This window comes from Haemaphysalis longicornis, unplaced genomic scaffold (assembly GCF_048455015.1).
Source record: "Haemaphysalis longicornis isolate Haplotype H1 unplaced genomic scaffold, Haemaphysalis longicornis Haplotype H1 scaffold_50, whole genome shotgun sequence".
NCBI lineage: Eukaryota > Metazoa > Arthropoda > Arachnida > Ixodida > Ixodidae > Haemaphysalis > Haemaphysalis longicornis.
Window position 1 is genome coordinate 319623 of NW_027526386.1, and position 27619 is coordinate 347241.

The following is a 27619-nucleotide window of genomic DNA, read 5'->3' on the forward strand; positions in this document are numbered from 1 at the left end:
TGCTGCGCCAGGCCAACGGGGTTTGTTTTTCTACCAGCAATGGTGTTCCGTCGCAACCCCCCTGGACCGTTACTAAGAGCACACGCGCCACCCCACCCACCGCCGGGAAAATACAATGCGTGATAGACAATGGCTGGATTAACTGAAGTATTTGTCTCTGCTTTTTAAGCACTTTCTGGAAGTTTTAAGATGTTCCCGAGACCACAAGGTACTGATTAATATGGATAGTCATTACAGCTATACCAGGAATTTGGATGCTATCCTGTATTACAAGGACAACGGGATCATTATGCTCTTCTGCCCTCTCCCATGCAACGCACAAGCTGCATTCACTTGACGTAAGTTTTTTCTAGGCACTCAAGACAGTATACAATAAGGCTTGACGTGAATGAATGGTTAGCCACCCAGTACACCGAATCACAATGTACGATATTGGCAGATTACTCTCTGAGGCTTTCGAAAGGAGATCCGACAACATCCGCAGCCTTTACGGCTGGATTGCTAAAGTGTGTTCTTTGGCTATATACACGTGCTTTCTTTAAATGACCGTGATTTAGACGAGAGGTCGTGTGCCCTTGAAGAAATAGAGGATGTGGACAAAGTTTTTGACTAGAACGCCGAAATAGCCTCATCATGTAACACCAAGCTCGGTGAGAACCCTACCGCAGACGGTGGTACTTTCAATGATGTTTCAAGTTTCAATAATGTTTCTCAAATTCCGAAATAAAAAGAAGCACTAGAAAATCTGTATTCAGCACACTTCTAACGTCATCGCCTCACAAAGCCAAGCTGCCGAAGTTGAAAGCCACTAACGGCCCGAGCAGTTCTGCATTGAAGCAGCAAAAACAGGTGAAGAATATACCTGAGAAGGTAACCAACCTCTATTTGTATAAGCCAATGAAGTGCAAGCTTTCGACAGAGTGCTACAAAAGCACAAAAAAGAGACAGGCGCCGTTTTATCTGCAAGAAGTTTTGCAGTAACACTGCGCCAGGTTCTGCCTGGATTCAGTGAGTGGAGTGCAAGACTGGGCTCATAAAGAATGCGGGGGGTCCCACGAAGTGAAGTTCAAGTGTTTAGACTACGGGAAGAACTGACAGACTGAAGCATTCTCACACTGCCTCGTTTCGCCCTGGGCAGCGTCTCGTTTCGCCCTGCACGTTGGGGCAAAATGAAACTATTGGTGTATTTTTATTTCTTTTAATCTTAAGTTTTGCATAGTGAACACATGGCCATATTTATGTTGCGCATACCTTCTACCTAAAAGACAATTCCTGTTCTGGCGTTTTATAATATCGATTGAAATACCAATATTCCTGATTTTCAAATTTTTGTCGCGTTTTGGGCAGACTTGCCACACTACTGCAAGCGTATCGGCCGGCTCCCAAGTATCCCACGTGGTCACATAATAAAAAAGAAGCGCAAAAACACAACTCAACAGAGAAAAAATGAAACAAGCGCTTACTACAAACTGAGCTTTAATGAAAGAGCTACACAAATCCTCGAGAGTGCGCACCCTTCAGGCGTGCCACACACGCACACGCACACACGCACACGCGCACACGCGCACACACACCCACAAGCACACGCAGGCACACACGCTCACACACACACACGCGTACACACGCGCGCGCGCACGAACGCACACATGCACACACACACAAAACGCAACAGTAGCCAAGGTACTGAGATTCCCGCACGCGCTTCACGGATTAACCGTCTGCGCGAGCATTAGCTTATGAATACCAAAAACCTGAATTTTTTCACTACTTTATGAGTAAAAAATTGAAGGTAGGAAAAGAACTCCTTAAAGAGGGACACACATGAGGAACTCACAAAGGTTGCACTTTTTTAACGCTACAACAAATAACATAACGGGGACCTCACCAACCTCACCATTTTGCTGTTGAGAATGCCTATAGAGGCTCTCCGTCTTCTGTCAGTGAGGCGTTCGGCCACATTCTTTGAAGTGGGTCGGTAGATGCGAACAAGGGGTTCCTTGTACAGAAGACGAATATTCGCGAAGTTGAATGTTGAAGCCCTTACTACCCCCCCCCCTCTGGCCAAACGTAAAATGTACGAAAGAAGAACGCAATTGGAAAAATGACGTCACTTACCCATTTGACACGTTGTTTCCAATGCCCAAAACTACACCTCTCAGCTCAAATTTCTTTTCTTACGTTTGCTTTTCTCACAAAATCCCAACGTAATGTATTCAAATTGGTGTTTTCCTGGACACAACTTTAACAGTGAACCTCCAAGTGACTTCCACCAGTCAGTGAGCAATAAAGTGTGTGTAGGCTAAGTCACCATCTTTCCAACACGATAAGCAAGTTTACTCTCGCCTGTGAGCCGACGCGGGCAGTTGAGGTATTTCCCAAAGTAGTGCAGCGCCGATACAAAACACCATCCAGCAACACTGCCTGCTTGAGGCGGGTAACCTGAAAGGAAAAGCTGAACTGCACTCAGTGCGACCACGACTCCCTGAAGGAGTACCTTAGGCAATTCACAGCTAAAAATATTCGAGTGGCTGAAGTCTCATGCTCTCAGAACATCTTTGGGAACGTCGTATTCACTGCGAGTGCTATCCAACTTTTCCTGTCAGGTTCCCGGCGTGATGCAGGTAGAGTTTCCGGATGGAATATTGTTGTCGGTGGTGTACCGTGCTGCGTACCGTACCAGAGGGCGAATGTGAACAGGCTCATCGTGGTGGAATGATAGTGGTTTGGACTTGCACACAGTGTGGCTTACCGACTGAAAAAAGTCGCTGGGACTTTTAAAGTTGTTCGCTCTGCGCCCAAAAAATTGAGCACATTATGTGGGGTCATTGCAGGAAAGCCAATGAATGGAAAGAAAAGCGAGAGGAAGGGGTGGTGCTGGCATGGTAAACAATACGTGAAATGTGGAACGGGGGTTGTTTAGCCAGTTTTGTTGTGATGTGTTAGATGTTTATATTGGCATTACGGGTTGGTGCTTAAGCAATCGGCTTCAAAAACATTGTCCCTCTTAGAGACCCCATGTTTACATTTAGCGACAGATTACAGAGAGTGGGGTTTACGCCTTTATCGAAAATACAAAACAAGTTCCTATTTTGCAGCTGCCCCTTTCCATAGGGGTGATTTGCTGTGCGAGCCGGTTTAAATTCTCAAGCATTGTAGTCCCAGACAAGGGCCGAGCGCCAGGCCGGGGAGTCGCTTTTACGCATTTTACAGGTGGGTACCCGGCGCCACCAAGGCACACGAATGCACACGGTGCCTTCCACAGCCACGGTGGATGCTCAACTCGCAACCGCCTGTGGCCGGACATGCCGCCAGACTCTTTCAGCCCCGATAATGGCGCAACGAAGCATGATGGCCCGGGGCCCCGCCAGATGGACCAGGGTCAGGGGCCCCTCGCAAGGATAAAGGCAGCTTTGCTGACATGGATTCCCCTTTCAAGGGTCCTAACTCTACCAGGCATGCCTGCACCAATTAAAAAAACCGGTGGGTGGCCCGCGGTACCAGGATTCGTAACCAGTACCTTCCGCATACTAGGCGAGTGCTGTACCTCTGAGCCACCACTCTCGAGGTACCGCACGAGGTACAGCGCTCTCTTGAGGTACAGCGCTCGAGGTACAGCACTCTGAGTAAACGAACTCCAGAGGATGCTAAGCGCATTTCATTTTTTATGTAATAAAAACGGTACCTTTGCCACTGCCCCGTGCGTGTCCCTCCTCAAGAAAGACCTTGCCCTGCCCTCAACAGAGTATTTTGTATGTAGCATGCAACGTCTCTTGGCGGGTGAAAAGATTGTCCATGACACTGATTGCGCAAAAACCAACAAATACAAAGAAGAAAACGAGGAGGACGAGCGCACGAGGTGTCGCTTCATTTTATTTCTAGTTCTTCTGGCATACTGTCTTCGTGTCCTAACTTATACCTCACTCAACCTGCAGTTCTGGTGAAAAAGTGCGTTCGCCCTTGTCATTTTCTTCTTTCTCCTTGATTGTTTTTGCGCAATTTTTGCCATGGATAGATTCCAACTACACCAGATCGCGGTGTTGAAAAGATTAGTTTTGTTGGTATTGATACAACACTCGTGCCTATTGTTGATCGGTGGGGCGAATGTGTGATTCTCGGTAGTTTTGCGTCTGTAGCGTTTTTTTGTTGTGCGTGCGCCTGAAGGGTGCGCAGTGTCGATGTTTTGTGTCCATTTTTAAGTAAAACTGAGTTGATAGTAAGCGTTTCTCCTGAACAGTTCTCTCCTTTTTTCCATCATGTCTCTGGTCTCTTGTTTTTATCATGTCTCCCTACGATAACGAGCAACGCCAATAAGTCGTCGGCCCTAAGGTCCTACGGGGTCTCTCGGAGAAGAAAGCCAGCAAAGTGAGTGGTGGGGGGTTACGACTGTGAAGGGTTGGCCATGCAGGCAAAAGTGAAACTTCCGAACTGCCCACACGAGGGCGAGGCATTATCTTTGTGATCGAGTAGTTGTTCTGCTTTTTGGAATAAGAAGAACTCGACTAGCATAGCCAATAACACGCTCGAGGTCGGACGGCAGCGCAGCCTGTGTAGAATGGGCACTGCGGTTCGTACCTACTTTTGTCAGGGAGTTAGCGTAAAAGGCGGCGAAATTGACGAAGTTGTCAGTAGGGAGATGAAAGAGGCATATACGACTGCTTGCTCAAGTCACTAGGAAAACGAAAATGGTTGTTGAAGAACGATGTAACGTGACTTACAATTTTTGCGAAGTCTACTAATCGGTGTAAGCAGGAGCACAACCGGATAAGGCTACGATCATCTTTCGCCAAACGTGGCTCGCAAGGTGGTGACTTCACGGACTTCATTAGGGTCGGGCTGAACTGCACTGGCTCCCACAAGGTGTCGTAATATTGTGATCTGCTGGTTGCCGAAATCACACTTCGAAGAGCTGCGCTGAATCGAAAAAGTGCTAAACATCTTAATTACATTCCCAAGGTCGCAAAGAAAGGAGGAAGGACACGAACGTCTTATATGTATCAGAGGCCTGTGGACTACTTTGGCGCATGAAGGAGGGAGTCCATCATGCTCTGAAACTGGTTGGAGTGTTACATAGCCTGAAGCGCCTGAACTGGTGCAATAGGTTAGGCATAACAACAACATTTTTATGCAATCTATGTCATCCATGGTGACCTGCCAGTAGCCGGAACGAATATGGATGGATGAAAAATAGTTGGCGCTGGAAGGCCGCCAATAGTTTTGTCTATGCCTGGTAGCCGATAGACGTCTTTTTGGTAGCCGCATTGAGGTGTCGCGGTGGTACGCAGACGCAACAGCCGTATTTGTGTCTTTGATCTTGACAAAGAATGACAGGTGCGGCAGGTGAAAACCATGGAGCGCAAGGGGTTTAATAACAATCTTGGAAAACATTTTGTTCGCTTCTGTTTGTATATATTGTATTTCTGCTCGGGTAACTTGGTAAGGGTATTTGCGTATGGTGCTTGGTGTTCCTGCATCAATGCGATGAGTCACCGACAATGCTTCTCCCACAGGGCAATAAAAAGGCAGCGAACATAATTTGCTTGATCCGGCAGCAAACATCTCCGCATCGTAGTCACGAATTGATTCGTAGTGGAAATACCCTTTATGCAGTCCACATAAGGTCTTTGCGGGGTGTCGACACATTACGCTGACAGTTCATATTTTTCTAAAGGAGACAGCATATCAAAGGACATTGCTTGGAAAATCATTGAACTCATGCGTGACACTGCGTTCTAGTATTACGGCAGCGACTGGGGAGTATGCCCTGTAGGCATGCGAAATAGCATTGGGTAGACCTCCGGACATGGGAAGCAAAATTTCTTCTAAGCTCCAATTGCGGTACTATTCGAAAACGTGTTTCAGCTCCTGTTTAAAATGGCCCTTCTCTTTCAGCTCTCCTCTTGTTTTTTGAACCGAAACTTGGCCGTATGTTTAAGGTACAGGATCGGGTTCCAAGCTTATCCATCGTTCCTATCTGTAATGATAAGTGACGCGCTACTACACGTCAACCCAGTTCTGCACATCAACTACCTCAGTTCTGCTTAATATTTCAGTCTCTCGCGGGTTGGACAGAATGACCGCAAGAGGCATGGGCAGGGTAGGCTCCGGGTGGCTGGTGGTATCCGTGTCGACTGATAAGAGGATGCAGCGAAGTTCAGATTTCGCAGTAGCAGCCGCAGAATCATCGCCACAGATGTTACGAGGTTTAGGTACAGTTGATGAAGGAGGGGCACAATGAACAAGGCAGAAATTAAGGTACCCGTAACAATTAATGTGGTTTATGCCACGCTGAACCGTGTCGTCATTTTCCTCGAGCAATCCACACTCAGCCTGTGCTACCTCTTCCCAAGCCGGTAAAATACCGAGCTCATAGGGTATTTTCTAGGTGCCCCTTGGCAATATGATTTATAGTAACTATAAAAAATGTAATCCCAGCAATGCATTTTATTTATCAGATAACACGACTTTAAGAAGATTGGTGTTCGTTTTGTGTTATCAAGTTCATTTCCCAACATTGTGTGTTTTAAGATTACTCAAAACTGTGATATCAATAGTTACTAAGAATAGCGACGTCAGTGTAATTGTCGACAGCGTGCGGATATTTAGGTGGCGATCGATGGCCGTAGAGGAGACGGAACGGAAACGGTGTGGGTGGAATGATGATGCATATTGCGAGTGAGAAGGCCTGAAAGTGCCGATGGCGCAAAGGGGCCAACTTTAAAGAGTTGAGGAGTGCATGCCCTAGGGTGATAATTTTTTTCCAAGTATAATTTCGGCTTGAGCGGGAAGTGTGTATCAGAGTGTGGGGCAATAGCGACGTGAGCGCTGACACGAATGTCGGACTCACAATTGTCGGGGAAGCAGGCGTTCGCACTCCTAACGAAAGAAGACTCACGGGGCAACTACCTTCACAGATAGGAATGGCTAGTGAAGTTATCACCTCGCCAGAGAAACAGTTACCACAACACCATCGAAACCAGAGCACCAGGGATTACCAGCCCGACACCTTAGCCACGTAAGCAGAAGGGTGGGGAGAAAAAAACTTTCAATCAGCCAGAACAAGGCCCCCTTCAATAGGCAGGGATGGTTTGGTGATATGATTTCAGCAGAAAGTTTCGCAACTTCATTCTGAAATAACCTTTGTATATTACAGTGAAGCTGTGTATGGCTATGAGAGTACTATTTTGTAGCCGGGATGATCCTACGAAAAACTTAACGCTTATGAGCGAGAGAGCCGACTTGGAGATGAGTGAGGAGCGAGGGCAGAGATAATGTCTGTTTCGTTCAACTCGGAGTAACAGATGTTGGTTACGGTCATCAACTTGCCGCGGTGTCGGCATAGAGTGCACACGCGCAAATACAGAAATAGTAAAGGAGCAACAGGAAAGGCAAGGTGTAGTTTTTTTCGTGGTGTGGGTGCGACTTAGCGCAGCCAATGGGGACTGCGCATGCCCACAGTGAGAGGGAGCATGGGGAGTAGGAACATTGATTACGGAGAACAATGCCGACAACAGCGCTTGAGCCCGCCTGCCTCCGCGGCCACCGTGCTGCTAGCGCAAGCTCCAACTACAGGCTGACCCCACGGTCCATCTATTGATGGCGGTTATGCGAAGCCGTAGGGCGGCATTTGAATAAACGTTTTCATAAACTCAAGCCAAACATGCACGTGTGTTCACTGGTCGTCATAACAGAGACCTTCAAGAAAGTCATAATCGAGGTACATTTTTCAGGGGTGGCCGCGATAAACACCGCGGCCACCCCTTTTCTGCTTCGCTATGCAATCATCTCCATAGATTGTGAAGGCGAAACGTTTTTTGCTTGCCAGAAAAGAAGGACTTCGCAAGGGATGACCAAATACTTTACAAAAAGGTAAAAATAGCCTCGCATTGACTCAAAGGTACAAACCCTTGTGCACATCATATTTAGGGCGGTAAATCTACTCTTTGAAAACGCGGCAGTAGTGTTGTAGCTTAAACCAGTGACATTATCAGCAAGTTAGAACACTGTTACTACTTTTCGTGAGCATTGGAATTGTTGGTTGCTTACTCACTTCGATAAAAACCTTTACCGGAGTTTTGGATTAACAAAAGCAAAGTATTATGAGATTTTATAATACAAGGTTTTGCAGCACGTAGATATGTCCTCCTCGCAGTTGTTTTTATATAAGGGCAAGTTTTAGGTGTTCCTAGCAAGCATGAACTCAGTATTGATGGCATGGGGAAGCCCGAGTCGGGTAGAATTATTGTACACCAAACTCTCGAGAACAAATTTTGGTACTGCTGGAAGAAAAAAAGTGCGCAACCACCAAATTTTAAACGTGACACCTAGGATAAACACAGTATCCTCTACGCCTAGTTGTACTGCCTATGGCACCCTTTAAATAATAACAATTACAGTAGTCTGGAACACTACTGCTTCTAAAGGTTCTGCGGTAGCCCTAATGCTAATTATGTCGAGCTTGGAGTATCTTTCGAAGGTGGTTCAAGGTGGGTAAAGGAAACATGGTCATTGTTTGTTAAATGTGCAGGTTCCAAACCTGGCAGTGCTGGAAAAAGGTTTTATGAAATTTCTTTTCTACTTGCGCTAGACATGTCAGCGCTCGCATAAATACCCTACAATCTGTTGACTTGCACCCATATAACAAAAAAACTAGCACACAACGTTAATAAACCAGACATTGAAGCAGAAGAAAAAGAAGCGACGAAGACGCCAGTGGGAGCACCAGTTGTGTGTCATGTGAATACCTCATCCTTCCTCCGAGTTTGAAGGAGCTGAAAATCGATGTTGCCTTTGTTAGGGATCTCACCCTGCTGATTGCTCCAGCTGTTCAACTTGTTCCCAGGAAGAAACTGTGTTAGAAGAGAAGGTGCTCGCGTGGCGAAGCTGCAACAGTGGTCAAAGAAAGGGTGCGCTGTTATGCTAGTGTGGCCTCCCTGTCAGCGAATAGTCAATGCCCAACATGATCAATGCATCGGTAATCAGCTCCATGACTTGTATTGTACAGCGACTTGTGGGTTCACTGTAGGGATGAATGTGTCAAATGCGAGCTATGACTAAGAAAATGGCCGAGTTGCTGCATATTTGCTGGGCGATTTTTTCGGAACTTCAGCTTCCACATGTAGGCGTTACATCTTTACTGAATAATGTAGGCCTAGAAGGAGTAGTAGCTTCCGCAATGTCGGCTCATTTAGCCCCATTGCCGTTTTCGTAAACGCTCGGGGTTCACCGTCGAGTGCTCAGACGCACATGTTATTCAGTTCTGAAGAGTAGGCGGCCGTTACTGAGGTGGAAAGACAGTTTCCTTTGCGTCCAGGGACATCATCGGCCTGTGCCATTCCACCTCACTGCACAAAAGCGCAGTCTCTGCCTCACTGATGTTTAAACGTTCTGTTGCAATGGCAAAGCATATGCACAGCACAAACCGCTTCTCTATTCTCTCACAAGCTTGCAATTTGTGTGCGATCTTCAATTTCTTGCGGTTTAGCTAAAACGGCGTTACGGAACCAAACCTTGACTCCTTTATACAAACACTAACCACCTTAAAATCCTCCTTGAGTGATTGGCTCTCGGACTGCACAGTAGGTTCACTTCTCGATACCCCGTGCTGTCCCCGCAGGACCGTGGACCCCTGTACGGAGCCCGACTGTAAACTATGAGGAGGTTACAAGGTTTGAGTAATATGATGACGTATTGCAGCATGTACCCGATGCAGCTCCAGGCCCAGATTGAATTACAATACCCGTGATAAAGATGCTGCTAATAAAGTAGCGGAAGACCTCCTAAATATTGTCAACTGCTGTTTGCGTGCCCCTTAATTCGTTTTGATTGGCACCTGTCTAAAATTATCCATTTGCCTAACAAACACGGATTACGATATGCATTGGACAACATAACAACGATAAGCTTAACCTCTAACATTGGAAAAATATTTAGAGAATTCTGTTGCTCAGAATCGAAAAGGTCTTAGCCAGTTTTAACATATTGAGCTCTCGGCAGATGGACTTCAGGACAGGCTATTCGCTATGGTCGGCACACATAGACTTGTACAGCCGCCTTTATTTTACTCGTCGTTCTAAAGAGGTCGCAGCATTTGTGACCTTTGTTGTGACCAAAGCTTAGGATTGCGTGAAACACGCGATACTATCAGAAAGGATGCTGTTATTATCTTTTCATTAATATATTACTTCGTGGGTTAGGATGTTTTTAATGGCTCGAAATTTGTTTGCCCAGCATGAAGTTACCACTTCAAATTACAATCAAGTGCGAGGCCTACCTCAAGAATCCGTAATGTTCCTTGTGTAATTTATTGTGTTACTTAGCCACGTGCCTGTTGTTACGGGAGTACAATCCTATTTGTATATGGTGACCTAGCTTTTTTTTTTTGCATCGTCATGAAATATATATGCTCTGTTCCAGTCCAGCTGCACCTCTCCACCTTAGAATCTTGGCTTTAAGGGCTCTGCCTATCCTTAAATCTTGGACAATGTGCCCTCTTTAAATTCCCGGTTCAAGACACAGTTTTAATTTGTCTGGCATACCGGCAGAAAATAATACCACAGGTTACGTAACTGAAATATTTAGGTGTGATGATTTCATTGTGGCGCCAATGAAGAGCAATCTTGATTGGCGTCCTGGCATTGATTATGCTGTTGGTAAAGCAAGGAGAGCGGTTCCACTGTTAAAAAAGCTTTTGCAACAAGGAGCGGGCGTGCGCAGAGACATTCTCCAAATGCGCAACCGCCTGCACGTTCGACCTATTCCAGAATTCAGCTGCATCCTATTTACAAATTATCCGCTTTACAATCTACGCCCGTTGATTACTTTATGAGAACAAGCATTGCGCGTGTGTTTAGGTTTACCCAAGTGCGTCCTATTCGGGTATTGTACGGGGAGGCTGGCATCTTTCTTCGAATTCCCTGATTCAAGGCGTTGACAGCACAGGCAAATCCTCGTGTAACGGAATTGCCTCTTTCACAGCCGCAAGTGGTCTTCCTTCATTGCCCATCGCCCTTTTTCGCTTAGCCATGGCCAAGGTTCCAGCGCCCGCAGGCGGTATTTGTCCAGTCGTTATTAGCCCCGTTAAATATCCACATTTCCTCGATTCCTTTTTTTTGATTTCAAGACATGGGTTGGTGAAAATTGATTTTGATAATTTTGTTACGAGAAGATGACGAAGGCCGCAGTAGAGTATGCGGCTGTGGTCCCGACGACCAACGACGACGAAGCTGTGTGCGGGGCTTACAGCCTGGGCGAACGCTCTGTAACTGCTGTCTTGTAAACAATCTACAGACCATCTCGTCCTGTAAATAGATAGCTTCATGATCAACCCCCATTTGCGTCATCTGTTCTACCACCACGTAACAATAATATCGCCTCCAACTCTAAATATTTGCCGAAGAAACGATATCTGAACTTATGAGCAAACACTGCGACGAATTTCCGACTTATGTGGTTGTGGCCACACATCCTTCTGTTCAAGACAAAAATGCTGGTAGTGGAAGCTTTTGACATGCACTTTACTGCGCATTTTTACCTGTTCCTACCCAATTTCACGACAAATTTCTTGGCACAATATTTTTATATTGCCCATGCTGTTCGAACACTCAGTGACGACCATTCGAGAGTGCTTACTGAGACGGATTCTATTCTCTTTCGGTCTGCTCCACCATATCTTCTCTATTTTTCATTCCTCTTCGCCGAACGCTCTTGTTGATAGTACCACCTGAAGTTCAAGAAATCCTTCTTATCTGGGTTTCAGGGCACAGGGGTGACTACGTTAATGAAACCGCTGATTCTGTAGCATTGAATGGACTTCTCGTTGACACTGGGGCCCCCATCGCCCAAGTTGTTGACTCTCGGTTTGGAAGGTTCAGCTGGCTGGACACCTTTCCCCCAGACAGTATCTCTGGCGGCCCCAAAATTAGGCAACTGCCGTTTTCGTGGAAGTGTGACGTTGCGTAGTCTCAATTCTGGGAGGTAACACTGCCAGCTTTTGCTGCCGAGTTCCCAACTTGAATATCTGGCTTCACCGCGCCCGCATAGCGCCTTCGGCCCTATGCGGTTTTTGTCAAAAGAAGGAGACAATTCAACATTTCCTGCTATATTGCGTGTGGTTATTTCTCTCGAAAACCGATACCTGTGGGTTCCCGTGCGGCGCCTGGACCTTGCATTGTCTGTTTTTAATTTACTGTCAAAGGGTGCAGCTGGGCTGGGTTTCTACCACGGGGATGTTTCTTGCGCCCTACACGCTTTTATTTCGGAAATATATCGTTTACCCTGTTAGTAAAATACACCTCATACTTTTCTTTTCCGCTACGTGAGCTATCTAGTTATACTCCAGTATATTATAATTATTGGGGTTTTATTCGGTTCTCAAAATTGTTATGATCACGGTTCCCCGTAATCTTCTCAGTACAATTTTCCTGTTAGTTTTAATTCTTACCCTTTTACCAAATCTGACTTGGCCCATCCCCGGAGTGGGCACGCGCCATTGATATTTTGGTGCCAACCAACACACCAACCAAGATTCAATGCTGGTGCTGGAGCAACAGATTGGAGATGAAATATTACTACCGGGACGGTGCTTGCGGGAAGCATCACAAGGTACCACATCGATTTGGTGCCAACCATCGATTGCACTGTCGACAACTGAGATGGCACTACTTCACAGTTCCAGGGAAGCGGATGCGCATGACAAATATTGTATACATTTTCAGCGAGATTGATTAACTCCACCTTTCACGTCATCTGAATTTTTCCTTTATAAGTTGTGTTGTTGTGATTAGTAAATCAGTTGGTAGTGTGCGCTTCATTTCGGTGCAATTCGTCGTTCTTGTCCAGCCTAGCGCCAGCAATGTTCCGAGTAAAAAACCAACTAGCCCCATTTCAAGCTCTGGTTACCACATAGAACAGGCTGTGTGCCGATCGCGGAGCTTTGGCTGGTTGGGGGAGGCGGAGTGCTCGTGGAGACCGCTGATCCTCGAAGAGGCCTGTAGACTAGATAGGGACATGTCAGCGACTCGGTCGTTCGAACTGCTGCCTCCCTAGCTCTTATCGTTTGCCCGACAGTCGCAGGTGGTTGTAGGGGCCTAAATGCGCGTAAACCAATGCGCAAGAGTCTCGGAGAGGCGCAGTCACGACGGCACGTCAGGAAATCTGTGAAGAAACTGACCCTGTTGAAAAAAAATTGACTCTCGTTCATGCTATGAAGGTGGTTGGAAGGGAAAGCATCAAACGACACTCGCAACAATGCCCATGCGATGCTACTCGAATTCAAACCCGTGGCCCTACAAAGAGAGCAAGGAATGCTACGAGCCGTTACCTGGAATCGGCGAGGGTGGCGCTCAGGGGCCTAATTCTTTAATGCGACGGGACGTCGTTTTAAACTGACGGGGAGCGCCATTCAAATGCACGTGTTCTGGGGTCGGGGCCGCCTCTTTCAGGGGCTACAAATCGGGCGACGTGGGACTGCGGTGCACCGGAAGGAGGGCGCAAAGTGCCAAGCAAAACGACGGGGGCAACGCGTCTCGCTTTGCGCCCTGCGGCCGGTACGCCGTTGCCCCACGTCCCCGATTTCGCGCCCCTCAAAGCGACGGCCCCGACCCCAGAACACGTGCATTTGCACGGCGCTACCCCGTCGTTTCAAAACGACGGCTCGTTGCTTTATAGAATTGGGTCCCTGATCGCAGCAGCAGCATTGGCCACGGCCGGGCTAGAGCGGCCGACGCCGCCACTGTATCCCGGCCATGAGTCAGGAGAAGGAAAATGGAAAGGAGCGTCGTTTGAAGGTTGAGACCGAGGAATAGCCATCCTGATGTGGTAGGTTGGGGCTACATCACCGCGCGATACAAGAGCAAGCATCGAAACAATTGGGCATGTGAGCTTAGTGATTCCCAGAGATAACGATTTTAACTAGTTAGTTTAGTAAGTTTTAGAATTGCGAGGAAGCTGAGGAAACTTTTATAATCGTTGTTCATCATGTCCATTTGCTACGCTCACCTTTCGTGATACCTCTTAAAACACAACGGATTTGGTTATCACCAATTTAGAAAACGGAGTCTCATTCGTGGCAAGCAGTTCGCAAAAGGTAGCGTTTGTCTAGCGGCCAGATGTCTGTGTGTAGTCGCTACATTTTGTTTTCCTGCCCTGCAAACTATTCCATAAAGTACGTTTGCCATATTACCACTTAATTCCGTCGGGTGCGGGTTACCCTGGAGATGCTGTCTAACAAGTTAGTCAAGCCGTGCGAATGTACCGAGCAATGTACCCGAAGCTGCACCAAAACAGGCCCAAAACCGTCGTCGCTAAAGCAGACGACAAAGCCGCACCGCCAACGCCACCGCCGGCGAGCAGGCAGCACTTCCGCTTGGGGAACGCTGGGTAAATTAGCAGCGCCATCTCTGGTGTGCTCCGTGGCGACAGCGTTGAGCACGTGGAGTTACTGTAAATAAAACAGGCAATTTTCGTTCCTGTTGTATTTTCACCTCGTTCCGTCTTTGTCCTCGCTCCACGTCAGTGCTACCCACAAATATTGCCCATGGTGCCTAACTTATCTGTAACGCATGCAAGATGATCCTGTTGGGAGCTTCTGCTATTCACGAAGTACGACGTCGCAAGCAGCGCTTTGTGATCGGGTCGTCTCACTCTCTGCGTTCCCTTTGTGTCGTTTTTATTTATAATTCTGCTTGTAAATCCTCCACCCTGCTCAAGGCTGCAAAACATTATAGAAGGAATGAGAAGGCATTTTAATGCTTGCACTACACTTCGAAAGATCCCGCGATAAAAAATGGAACTACCCTGTCAGAGTCACCCCGTGCATGCAGAGATGTGTTGGTACGGTTATGGGAGGCTAAAATATGTAAGCAAATTACTAAAAACGCCTCAAAACTTGTTAGAGTGAGCCCTTATATGGTTCTGAACCAACGTCGACTTATATTGTTCAGCACTACCGGTAGATCAGCTACACCAGGAGCGCCAACTACGGGGGGGGGGGGGGGGGGGCAGTCGGGCTCGTGCCCCACCCGGAGGGCTTCACGGGAGGGGGCAGAGCCCCTCCTGCCCCGGCTGAGGATTTTTTAAGGGCTTAGCTCGGCTCTGCGCCCGTCGACATCGGACTGTTGGCCGTCCTGTCGGACAACTATTGTTTACAGTAGGGGTTGGGACCTTGAAACACAGTTCCGTCCTCCCGATGGGCAGGGGGAAACGCAGGACCGTGTCGCTTTTCTTCACGGTGAGTTAGGCGTGCTCAGTGTGCGGATTGTTGACAACAATGTAGCGCTACGCTTGGCTATGGTGGCTAGAAGGGTGGCACTTCTAGCCACCATAGCTTGACTTCTGCAGCACACCAGCAAAGCGACATTTTTTCGTGAGCATAGGTCGGCGCACTCACTCGTGAGTACACTCATTTATACTCATTTGTACTCAAACTCACGAGTGAGTACGATGATGAGTGACTACACACCCAGATTAAAAAAGTGAGTGTGATGACGATTGAGTACAGGGGTAAGTCCGCTACTTGTGAGTACAGAACTCATGAGTACACTATAGTTTATACCACAAGCTAGATGCAGCACTGTGGAGGCTACATTGTTGTCAACAGCGCCCCCACTGCACTGGGGGCACCTAACTCGCCGTGAAGGGGGTCCTGAAAGGACATTCCCTTTTCCCCTATCGGCAAGTGGCACCGCAAGGCCCCGGCGCCTTTTGTCGCTTCCTTCGCGGTGAGTTCGGCGCCCTGAGGGGGACAACAATGTAGCCTCCACAGTGCTGCAGCTAGCCTATGGTATGAACTATACTCGAGAGTATGAGTGCTCAGGAGTAAAATACTCATGAGCGTGAGTACTCATGAGTATGAGTACTGGTGAGTATGGTACTCAGGAGTACACAGTACTCATGATTACAATACTCATGAATGCTCTATTTTTGAGTGCTTGCACTCGTGAGTACATGCACTCGTGAGTACAGCAGTGCAAACAAGTTCTGTCACAAACTCAAGTCTGGACGGACGTGTACAAGTTTCAGACATTTAGCAGTGGCGCTGTGCTGCTTAACTCTCAAGGATGGTAAAATCAGGCAACGAAAACTTCACAAAGCATACTAACTCAGTTACAATCAGGGTAGCACGGCTTGTCAGAATTCTTGTCAGGTTGCGATTCGTCTTGCCGACCACCATTAAACTACTCATTTACAAGCCTTTATTTCTTTGACATCTCAGCTTCTGCTTCTTAGTTTGGCGGAATACCACGATTACTTACATTACGAGGCTTGAACGATTACTCACGAAAGCGGTGTTTGCGATTTGAAATGTTGCACAGGACGCACATACGGCCCCGCTTTTTAAATCTCTGAGCGTCCGCGAAATTCATCATCGGTACAACGACACTTTGCTTGAACAATATCAAATGGGAATGCAACAAAATAACAACTTCATTGCCCTGATATCCACGTTGACTCTGAATTGCACCAGCTACCCAACACGCCAATCTGAAAAATGACAGATTACTTTCCCACGAACAAACTGCGAAAAACAATCGCGCCAATACTCATTGTCATCATTACTAAACAGGCTATCTTGTGACTGGACGTCTTTGTCGTCAGTGTTTATTTCTACAAAACTGTTTTAAATGTACATAAAGGGATTGTTTTGTGTGCCTGATTAATTTTGTCTGGAATACAAAGCGTATTTTCCTTGCGTGACTGTCATTGTGTGACTGTGATAATTGTTACGGACGAAAACCTGATCATGTTGGATGCGGCTGTTAAACGTTTTGTACATTTTTATAGTGTACTTTGAGTTTTATTTTGTAGTTTAGAAAGAAGTTTTCTGGATGATGCACTATCAAATTAGGGCCCACAGACCACGTCAACCTTGTCTGAATGACTGTTGTGTGCGCTCATGGTATTTGTACCCATAAATGTCAAATAAAGCTTGATTGATTGATTACTGGTAATTGTAATTGCTTCTGTGCGAAGTTGAGCTTCTGCCTGAAGGGAGGGTATAGGCGTTGTTTAGGGTGGCAAGTGATCGTCCGCATTGCGGCTCTGTGAACTCCTTCAAGTCTGGTCCACTCCGCTGGGGTGATGTGCTGGAATTCTGCCTGTTAGGCAAGTCGAGGCTTGGGTATTGACCACAACAAGAGTTGGGCAATTTTGAATCAGGAGCTTCGAGACTCATGTGAAATGCGTCGGATAGGATATAGAAGTTCACCTGTTTGTTGGTGAGCAGATCGGAGCCAGAGGGCAGGTGACCGAGAGGATAAAATCTCCAATCCCATCACGTGAAACGAGGTGCCAGTGGGTACAAGTTGGCCGTAGAGTTCTAGTGTGATCGGGGACATCCCCAGCCAACGATGGCCCAAAGCAATGGCCACGGAGAGATTGGCTGTCTTTTCGAATGAAAGCGCTAGACCAGCGTATTCGCAACCCTTCTGCGTGTCAGTTGAAGCTTGTTGCAGCCAGGCGGTTTGTCGGTACAAATTTTGGCGGACAGTCCATACCGTAATATCGTCCGCGTACACGAGAAAAATTGCGTGTGTTACAAAAAAACAAAATTTGTATTTCGCGCGTTCGCTTTTCGCTCTGCCTTGATAGTAGTTCGCGTCGCATCTGACAGATGGCGCCACCAGTCTATGGCGCGCGCACCGCTCGTGGGACCTTGTTCTCGGCGGTTGTACTCGGTCTTTGCGAGAGGTGGCGTCAACATCCCCTCCCGAGGGGCACGATCAAATGCAGAGCATTTCCGGCGGCGCACGACGTTAGGTAGTTTGCGTTATGTTAATGTTGTTGCACTTGTGGCAACTGCTGACGAGAGAGCCTCGTCAGCAGTAATTTGAATGAGTCAAGGATATAAGGCGTGTCCGTAGCCTTCCATTCTGTGTCGGCTTTGTGGCGGGGTGGGTGGAGCGTTGTGCACGTTGTGTCCCGCCAGCAGGGTCGAGGGATCGAAACCTGGCGACGGATTGTAGTTTTTGTTATATAGTAGGCACAGTGACGGAGCGCACCACGGACGCCAACGCGGGTGACATCGTGAGTTACTGAAATGCTCTGCATTTAAAAGTTTAGGTCTGATATGGAGCCATGGTTGCAGGCAACCGGCTGCATAACTACATTAGAGAGGGGGAGAGAAATCACCTATCCGTGATGCACTCCACGGAAGGTCATCAAATTCTCATAACTAGCCCCTTCAAGCCTTACTGAAAATGATCTTTTAGTCAAGAAGGTCCGGATGAAAGATTTGACCTTTTTTCGAACAAGTCGGCATTGGAGAACTTCCAGGATGGCTCTGTGGCTGACGTTGTTATATGCCTCGTGAATGTTCATAGTGAGCATCGTCCACACTTGCTGGAATCAGCCGCCACGTAGCACCACTGACGATAAATGGTCCAGTCCATCCTCTGTCAACCGACGAGGTGTTAACCCAATCTGCGCCAGGCGAGGCTATGGGAACCTGTCCATCCACCAGTGAAGTCGCGTCACCAGCTTTCACTCCAACGGTTTACAGATGGTGCACTTTAATGTGATTTGGAGCAAATTGGGCGATGGTCAGGTAGTTTGCCTCGCTTCGGCATAGGAATGATATCTGCCCGCAGCAATGATTCTGGAATTGGGCCCAGAGCCACACCTCGTCGATAGAATCGAGAAGACCGCGGAGGGCGGGATCATGGAGGGTGTTATAAACCTCATGCGTAGTTCCATCTGGGCCCTGGAGACGACGGAAATTTCGCCTGGTCAATCACGATTCACATGCAGAAACTCTGCCATGGTGAGAGCCGATTATATTTCACTTACCATGTCATCAGAAGGAGCAGTACCGACGTGGCATGGCAGAGGAAAAGGGCACAGGCTGCTATCCCGAAATGTGGAAAAGACAAGGTAAGAGGTGCGGACCCCATGGCTGGCAAATTGGCTGGGGATCTTGCTTGATGCCAGGCGCGGACTGGCTGCAGCATCCGGAGTGCAGCCACCTGATTTATTTGTCTAAAAACTGCGCCAAATAGATGCTCTGGTGGACGAAGGGCCGAGCGAAACACACCAGCAAAGCCATCTCTGCCGTGAAAGACGTTTCTTATGCCCTCTGGCCACCGCGCACAGGCGTTGCAAGCGTACTTGGGCAGGTAAACAAGTGGGATCTCGTGAGGCAACCACTTCAGCCTGTTTACGCTTGGCCCACGGCTTGAATATTCTTTAAGGATGTTATGTAACTGTTATTATTACGTAAGTCATATTACATGTAATTTGCTACTAGCAGGCCGGTCGTACAAACATATGCAATTTGCAGCTCCTGGGGGAAAAATTAGTCGGCGAAGCACATAGCGAAAACGTCGTAAGCAAAAAAAAAACGAATCGCATTAGCATTACCGCGGAGTTCCAAAGTTTCTTACACCATAGAAACAAACAAAACATAGTGGTATTCATTACGGTGAGAATGTTGTCGAAGCGGAGGCTTCGTTTATCGATTGATTGCCAACATGTCGCACCATCGGTTTATTCTGCGTCTTCTGTCAGCTAGCCAGTCATGTTACGCGGCATTTCCATCGTGCGGGGGATCTGCTGTTGCCGTCGCCGCCGTGTGGGCATCCTTCAGGCCTAGTCTGAGTGCGTCTTACAAAGAAGCGTGCAAATGTAGCAAAAACGCAAATATCGACGAACAAGATAGCCTGTAAGCATGCGGGAAGAAGCGCAAATTATATAAATGTGCCGCGGAAACGTGCGGATGCTGACCAGAAGATGATTTACTTCAGCGGAAGTGCGAGAAAAGCCATTCAAGAGCAGGATCTCTGCTTCGTCCAGAGCATGGCAGAATCAATGACGTACATGTGTTTTAATGGAAGTGTCCAAAAGCACGCTGTAAAAGGTGGGAAAACGGCGACAAACTTTGCGATGAAAGTGTAAGCACTTTGCTTCATGTAAAAACTCATGCGTGTCACAGATTACGTTCGGCATTCAGCTTTTAGACTGCGCTTCTTCGTTTAGCGTGCGGAAAATGCCTTTCATGAACGCTTTAGGCGCGTGCTCTCGTGGTTTCGCGTCGTTGTCGGCCTCTGTGTAACCGAGCGAACGAAGAAGACGCCTGAAATGCGAGGTAAGGGAAGCAGATACGCGGAAGGTGAAAGTACCGCGACATTGTGAGGGCGAGCACGATATGACTAGGCCAGCCGAGACATGTTCGGGTGTCTCCCGCTCGTGTGGTTTCGCTTCACCGTTGGCCTCCTTTTAACCGACCGCACGAAGAGGACATTTAAGAATAACGAGAGTGGAGTAAAGGGCGAGGGGGAGGATGGGAGTGCGATATGCGAAGCTGCGCGAGACATGCTCATGGGCGTGGCGTTCTGCAGATAACGCCAGGATATATAGTGCACCGCCGTCATGCGTTCGATGGTTACACAAATACATTCTGAGACGCAACCACTATGCGCTGTACTTGAGAAAATTGCGTTTCGAGCTGAGCTAAAATTTCTTATTATGGGAATAGCGTAATTGTAAGCCAATATTTTTGCTAACTTTTATTTTATATTTTGGCCGTTTAGAACACCCACGAATTTTTTTTTGCGAAGCCTAACAGCCGAGAAATGGGGTAAAAGTCAGGCAATAACTGCCGTGTTTACTTTTCTGAATAAATATTATCCCCCCCCCCCAAAAAAATAAATGAGCTATTCAAACCACCAAATTAATACTTACCGTCTGTCGCCTTCAGTGAAGTTATTGTAGAAAAATCTTCTGTAGTATTTGTCATACCACCCTCCGTATTTAATAACCTGATGTCCAGTGTCCAGGCATAATACTTCATCTTGACGAGACGAAAAGTTGTGTGTGCTCCTCAACAAATAAAATACTTTTCGTGGCTTGAAGAACTAAAAACAGTAGAAATACAGAATGTAACTTCTGTCGGGCAAAATACATCACAATCAACTTTGGTTTTTCCTCAATAGTTTTATCATCACATTTTAAAATTGATTGTGCAACTGAGCATTCATTGAAATTAAGACACGATTTTAATGGTCGCCACAGCCGTCTTCGGCAATGTATCAGAAGATAGAACACCAGGAGTTCACATTGCTGAACCATCAAGCCTCCAACTGTTTGATGCAAAATCATTACCTTAATTTGAATACCCAAATTATGGCGGTGATCAGAGAATTGCAAGGAACATGGGCGGTGGTATAAAAACGTACAAGGGAAATATTCGTGATAAGAAAATTGATAAAAGTTGATCAGAAGAGGAAATAGGAGTTAGCAGTTTTGCATACAAGAAGAGTATCTCACACACAACGGGAGCTGGACGGCTGTTTTAGAGTGACGATTCACCTAGGAATATGTTGGGCTGTGAAAGCTGCTGTGGTGGATGCCTGCCTGATTGATTGGGGGGGTTTAACGCGCCGACGCAACGCACGCGATTAGGCGCGCCTTAGTGGAGGGCTCCGGAATATTTTGACTACCTGCAGGCGATCTTTAACGTGCGCCGAAATCTCGTACACACGGGCGTTTTTGCTTTTCGTCTCCATTAGAAAAGTGGCCACCGCGGCCGGGAAGCGAAACCGAGACCTCGTGCTCAGCAGCGCAACGCCTTAGCCACTGAGCCACCGCGGCGGTTGTGGTCACGTACCTCAGTGGCATGGTGAATATATACATGGTAAGTAAAGGAGCAGTAATTAACGTGAGTAGCGTTTGATGTTACATTGACACTCCTTGTTTTTCGTTTGACAAAGTACAAGCAGATATGAGGCAGCCCGGCACGCAGCTGTTCCGCAATGCAGTATGTGTCAGCCTTTCACGTGCCGTTCCAGAAAATGGGCAGGGCTTGACAAGTGGGAAGTGTCACGTCATAAATGCATTTCAGATATTGCTACTCTCTGTGACTCATCAGCCCACTTATTCTCTTACGTTCTTCAGGCTAAAGCATGATGCAGCATTGAAATTGGTATTTTTCATATACACGTACAGCAGACTAAAAGGAAACAAACTTTATACCGTATTTAATACATTAGAGCCAACCTGATTCACCTTAATAGCTTTAATTTACCCTCTCACATGCTTTAATTTACCATCTCACATGCTGTCCAGCCTTAGTTCATCTTTATTCACCTAACGTCTAATATTCGACCCTATAAACTAACTAGTTCTCTTTTATGTTATCCTAACCCACGCTAATTCATTTTTGTTATTCTTAATCCGGACCAATTATTTTATAAATATATTTCGTAATCGTTTGATCTTAATATGTTCTAATCAATCTCTGTTTGCTTTCGTCTCTACTCTTGATATTCCACCTCCATTCCACCTTGCCAATTATTAATTTCCATTGTATCGAAAGGATTATTAACCTTCCGTTACCTCAATTCTAGTGTAACTATTTCTTCAATAATTACCATGCGTCAAGCTAGGAGTTGTTTCGCCTAATTGCCGGGTTAGTGCTGGATATCTGACTACCCTTCTGCTGTTAATACCCGAGAGAAATCCCGCAAAAAACTAAATGCGTTTTATTCTCTTATGCGCTGTGGCCATTTTAGTCCCATTCGTGGAGGAGCAGCTTAAGTGCGGAGGACTTCAGGACTCCGGCGTCTTATCGTAGCTCTTCCGCAGTCACGGTATCTTGCCACTGTAACGCGTTGTCCCGCACAGTAAGAAAGGCTTTGAAAAAAAAACACGCTCCTTCCTCGATTCAGCCTTCGGGCGAAAAGTAAAGCAAATATTTGAACAAGAGGTATATAAACGTACAACCGGCTGAAACTCCTAGAACCGCTGTCACTGTTCAACCGTCCTCAATATTTAGCGCTAAGGCAAAATTTGAGGCAAAATATACGTACTTAACCAGCACACCCCACATTTATTTAGGGAAGAATACTCGTTGGGTTGGTTTTTACGGCAGTGAAAGACAAAATATTGGGAGCTTAAGAAACAAGCGGAGCGTTCAAAATGGCGCGGAAAGGCCGCAGCACGTGCAAGCTGAAAGCGAGCACAAAACTAGAGAAATCCCGCTCGTGTTTTTACAGGCAGAACAAAAACAAACGATAACGAAAACTATGCGATCTGCCGGAGAAATTTTCTTTTGATTTATTTTTTTCTTTTGATTCCCGTCACCTGCAATTTAGCTGAATAAGGAATGTAAGGTTTTCTCCTTGATGAGCATCATGAACATGTTATGGCGTATTTGCGTGTTATGCTGTCACAAAATAGGCCTACATCAAGCAAAGAAAACTCTTGGATCGAGGTAAATAAGGAAGGATAAGCCGTTCCATAGAAAACACTTCGAATTGTTAGTGAACAGGGATTATACTAAGCTACTGACACACACGTATCCAGTATAAACACGAAAACAAAGTAGCTTTTCTACGCTTCAACAAAGCAAATAATCTCATCAAACTGAACAAATCCCCCTTTTATGCGGCAAAATTAATAAAACCATGTATTTCGAAGGCAACCTCTGGGGCCGTATAAGCCTTTTGAACATTCTTCGCAATCCCAAACATGACTTTAGGCGTTACGATGATTGCTCAGAAATAGCTTTATAAAACTATGCACGATGAAACACTTAATCAGCGCTTTCTAAGTGCCTAAACCTGTCCTAATTGTGCGCATCTCAGCGGCGTAGATGTCGCCCATGCTCAAACTATGCCACGTTTTGGTTTCAAGCATTAGCAAACATCGGACATCCTGATATTACCCTTCGAGTACCCACAGATCATTTCTCCATGGGGAATGCTTCATATTAGGTCGCACTAAGAAACATTAATCTGCAAGTGAAACTTATAGCCTCTGCACCAATATAATAAAGAAGGTAAAACTGGTAATTTGCTTCTCCCTAACACAAATCTTTTCACAGTCATACAGTGTGCCCCGCACCAAGCACTATGATACTGGAAAATATATGTGTGTTGTTTTAAAAGACCAAGAAATCGGTTTCAACGAATCCAAAAATGACCGGACATATTTTTACTTATACCTCACCGACAGAAGTAAAGATATTTCAAAAGAAAGATATATACCGCTAACGCATTCAGCCTTGTTGTATTAGGGCTATCCACCATGTAAGAATCACCGCCGTTAAGACTGAGCTAACGCCTACATAGCATGCGGGTTATTTCTGCCACCGGCCAACCCCGGAAATGCGTTGTGCGATCCAGGAGGAGTACGTATAAACCTCCGTATGAAAAAGTTAGTCTTGGGGAAGAGTCCTTATTCCAGGGATCCTTGAGATCATCCGGCTTCTTGGGCTCTCTTAAAAAGTGAGTTGCCGCCATCAATGCGGATGGTTTTCATGTGTCATGATGAAATCATGTTCTATACTTTGAACTCACCACACACTTTTCTTTCTTGTTCCCACCCTAAGGATTCGATTTTTCATTCTCACATACCTACTAAAAAGATGGGACAGTGACGATGACAGGTGGTGCCCGGCTTAAGCCGAATCGGAAATTTACGTAGCCATGACGCTTTCGCATTCAAAACACGCGATCACGCCTAATTGTGACGAAGATGGACGCTGCATGGCGAATAATGCATTAGAAAAAGCTACCACCGAATCGTAATGGTGAAATACCGAGGCGGTTGTTGGTGAGCGTAGTTTCCGGAAACAGCAAGGCTGAAGCTAGAACTCATGAGCTCCCCTCAAGAACTACTCATAGTGATAAATAATTCTCAGAGAACTGGCGAGTACGAATTAACGCGCGACCTTGTGCCCAATTTACAAATGGATAGTTGCCTAAAATTCGCTATTGGATAAGAAATTTTTGACAGTCTGGAATTGCGCTCTCACTTTTAACCACTGCCTGATTGCGTACGATCTACTTAAATATGCAAAGTTGAAAGACACCATTTGCATCACAAATGTTTAATGCTATGTATTTGTAAGGCTCAAAAATTTTGCACTATGACTATTGTTCCCACTCTGGTGGGGATATTGCTGAGACCTTACCGCACTCGTGTACAAATAAACACTTTGATACAATGTTTCATTAGACGTTATGACAATGAAACAATCCTGCTGTAGGATTTTATAGATCGCACTCGGACAATACAAAGTAGATACAAACGCCAGGTGGTGCCTGCTATCATTGGATATAGGAGTATTGGAAATATTTGTGGCTAGTCTTCCCATTGACCGTAAGTGCACGATTTTTGCTCACTTTAACCGAATCTTTTCATGCCAATCTAAGTAAAAACCTAAAAAATAACCGCGCACGAGCACCCAAGTTTCCCTACAAAGACGTTTGCATGGCACTACTTAAGAACAGCGCTGCTAATTTCATATTCACCAAAGAAAAAAATGCTTCAATAAATTAGCCAACATTTAAAACGCCTAACAACAGGTAGCGCGAAAATGAAAAACGAAACCATAAAGCTCATGCAGACACTGACATCGTATATCGTGAATATCGTATATCGTGCCTCAGCACAACAGTCAAGCACTGAAGAAAACCAAATGAATAAATAAACATCATCATCAGTGCAGTATAGATGGAAGCCGTCATCCTCGCAATTTTCATGGCTACCTAAAATGCGCTCAATTTAAGTTTATGTAAAACCTCGGAAATGTCTGAGAAGCCACCCCACTAGGACAAAGGTAGCGGACGGGCAAAATATAAAACCGGTGTGGCCATTGCCTACAAGATAGGAAGCACTCCGCAGAAGAAATGAATGAACATCATGATTGACCGGTTTTCTATCTAGAAACGGTCCCTAATAACTCTCCCCTACCGAAACAGAGGGATCCAAGCATACAGTAAGGCAGGCTACAGGCAAAGATAATTTTTTGCGTAAAATTTAAAGTCTAGAAAAGAATGTACAACATAGACGTCTGGATGCGCATTAGTACGAAGGAAACAATTGTCGCAGTGGACTACCTGCTAATATGTCTGATAGCATGACACCCTGGACAGGGGAACGGAATGATCGCGAATTGGGGCCACAGTATTTGCAGTCCACTTAGGACAAGCATAAGCAAAGTTAAAAATCTGTTAAAAAATGAGGGTGTTGGCTGGAGCCAGATTACGTAAACAATTCTCAAAGGTTATCCCATCCCCAAGGATGAAAGTTCGAAACATCACGTGACTATCAAACAGGACAGTCTTTAGGTAAATTAGGTAGCCCACCAATGGGCACTGGAACTACTTAGGGTGCTCCTTGCAAACAGGACTACTGCACTTCCCAGCCTGAAAAATATGGAGAACTCCTCTAACAGTGCCTCGGAACAACATCATACACCATGACATAGAGTTGTCTCAAAGCCGAAGAATCACAAACCCTAGACAGGATAACCGAAAAAAAGTTCTGTAAAAATCTAGATGAGCGGGGATGTTTGCGGGGAAATATTTGACTTGAACCTCGAAGTGCGTGGAATGCGGGTAACAAAAAAAAACATCCACAATCTTTCGCGCTGCTTGGCCAGGTTCAAGAAGGAGGTCAGGCGAGAACCACTGAAACATGGCCTATTCCAGTTCTATCGAGACATAGGGGGCAGCTTTGACCAGGCCTTTACTTGAAGTCGAGCGTGAGCTGTATGGGAGTACGAAGAACGGAGGCGGTACACCTGCAGAGGGCCCTGCACTTCGGGTCCCACTCTTCAGCTTCCTATCATATGCTTACCCCTTTTTCTAAATTACCGCAAATTATTGCGGAACCAAAAAATTCTCTTTGAATTTCTCACTCGCTTTCTTACTGAAAAACCAAAACGTTCGATCAGGATGTATTAACAGGATACACCCTTTTAAAAACTCGCACGTTTGTCTTTTGTGTTAAATTGTCTAACGCCTATGAGCCAAATCTAAAGCCCACGTCCTAAACGTTACAACCATAGGTAGCTCGTGTTCGACTTGGGCCGCAACGACTAACACAGTAGCGGATGTTATCCCTCAATTCAATGACATTTCCTCTTTGCGCATTTATGAAATGCAAATGCAGCAACTCGGATAAAAAAGGCTTCTTGACATGAAAGTAACGCTTTTGCCCCTAAAGTCTTTCAATCCAAACGTAGATCTTTCCGACATTTTTTCGGAATGGTGTACTTCTGGTGTTTTCACAGTAATTTTACACCTTGGGCTAGTCCCAAAAATAGTGACAACCGTGCAGTATTGCATGACCTTAAACTACCTATATAGCTACAAAAATTTCGCACTTTTACGTTGAATGCAGTTATTTCTAATAAGGCCCGTGTATCCAAGTGGGTTTTTTGATAGTTCTAGACAAAATAGATATTTTCGTGTACTTACTTTGTACCCGTTAACGGTTTTGTTGAACACCGGATATTTGTCCTTTTGGGTACCTCCGGCCACGTCTAAGACCAAAAGGGAGATAAACACAGAAAAGCCCGTGGCGAACATGATGGTTATGGATACGCCGTTTTCATGAAACTCTTAAATAGAGAATTTCAGTGCCATCACGTTGACTGGAGCAGATTTGTTATAAACGAGTAGTGTCTGTTGAAAGGGCAGTTGAAGGGACAGCTCAGCGTATCACAGGTGTTTTATTTTGCTAAGAGAATTCCAACATTACTAGCGATGTGACCAAGCTGAAATTCTGTATGCACATGAAGCAGATGAAGATCTAAAGAAAAGAAGGCTTGGATTATGAGCGGAGAAAAAAGCAGTTTGACATTTATCTACAAAAGAATTTAATACAGATGTTTTAG

The 27619-nt window shown here is 46.0% G+C and overlaps 1 long non-coding RNA gene across 1 annotated transcript in view; it reads right to left on the bottom strand.

The window, feature by feature from the left end:
- The window catches only part of LOC144140823 (uncharacterized), a 69960-nt gene extending 42622 nt beyond the window's left edge, over window positions 1-27338 (bottom strand). The window contains exons 1-2 of the long non-coding RNA XR_013316360.1: window positions 27201-27338; window positions 20674-20846 (exon numbers count right to left, since the gene is read on the bottom strand). This is a non-coding gene — a long non-coding RNA (uncharacterized LOC144140823). The remainder of the gene's footprint in view (window positions 1-20673; window positions 20847-27200) is intronic.
- Window positions 27339-27619: the final 281 nt, after the last annotated feature.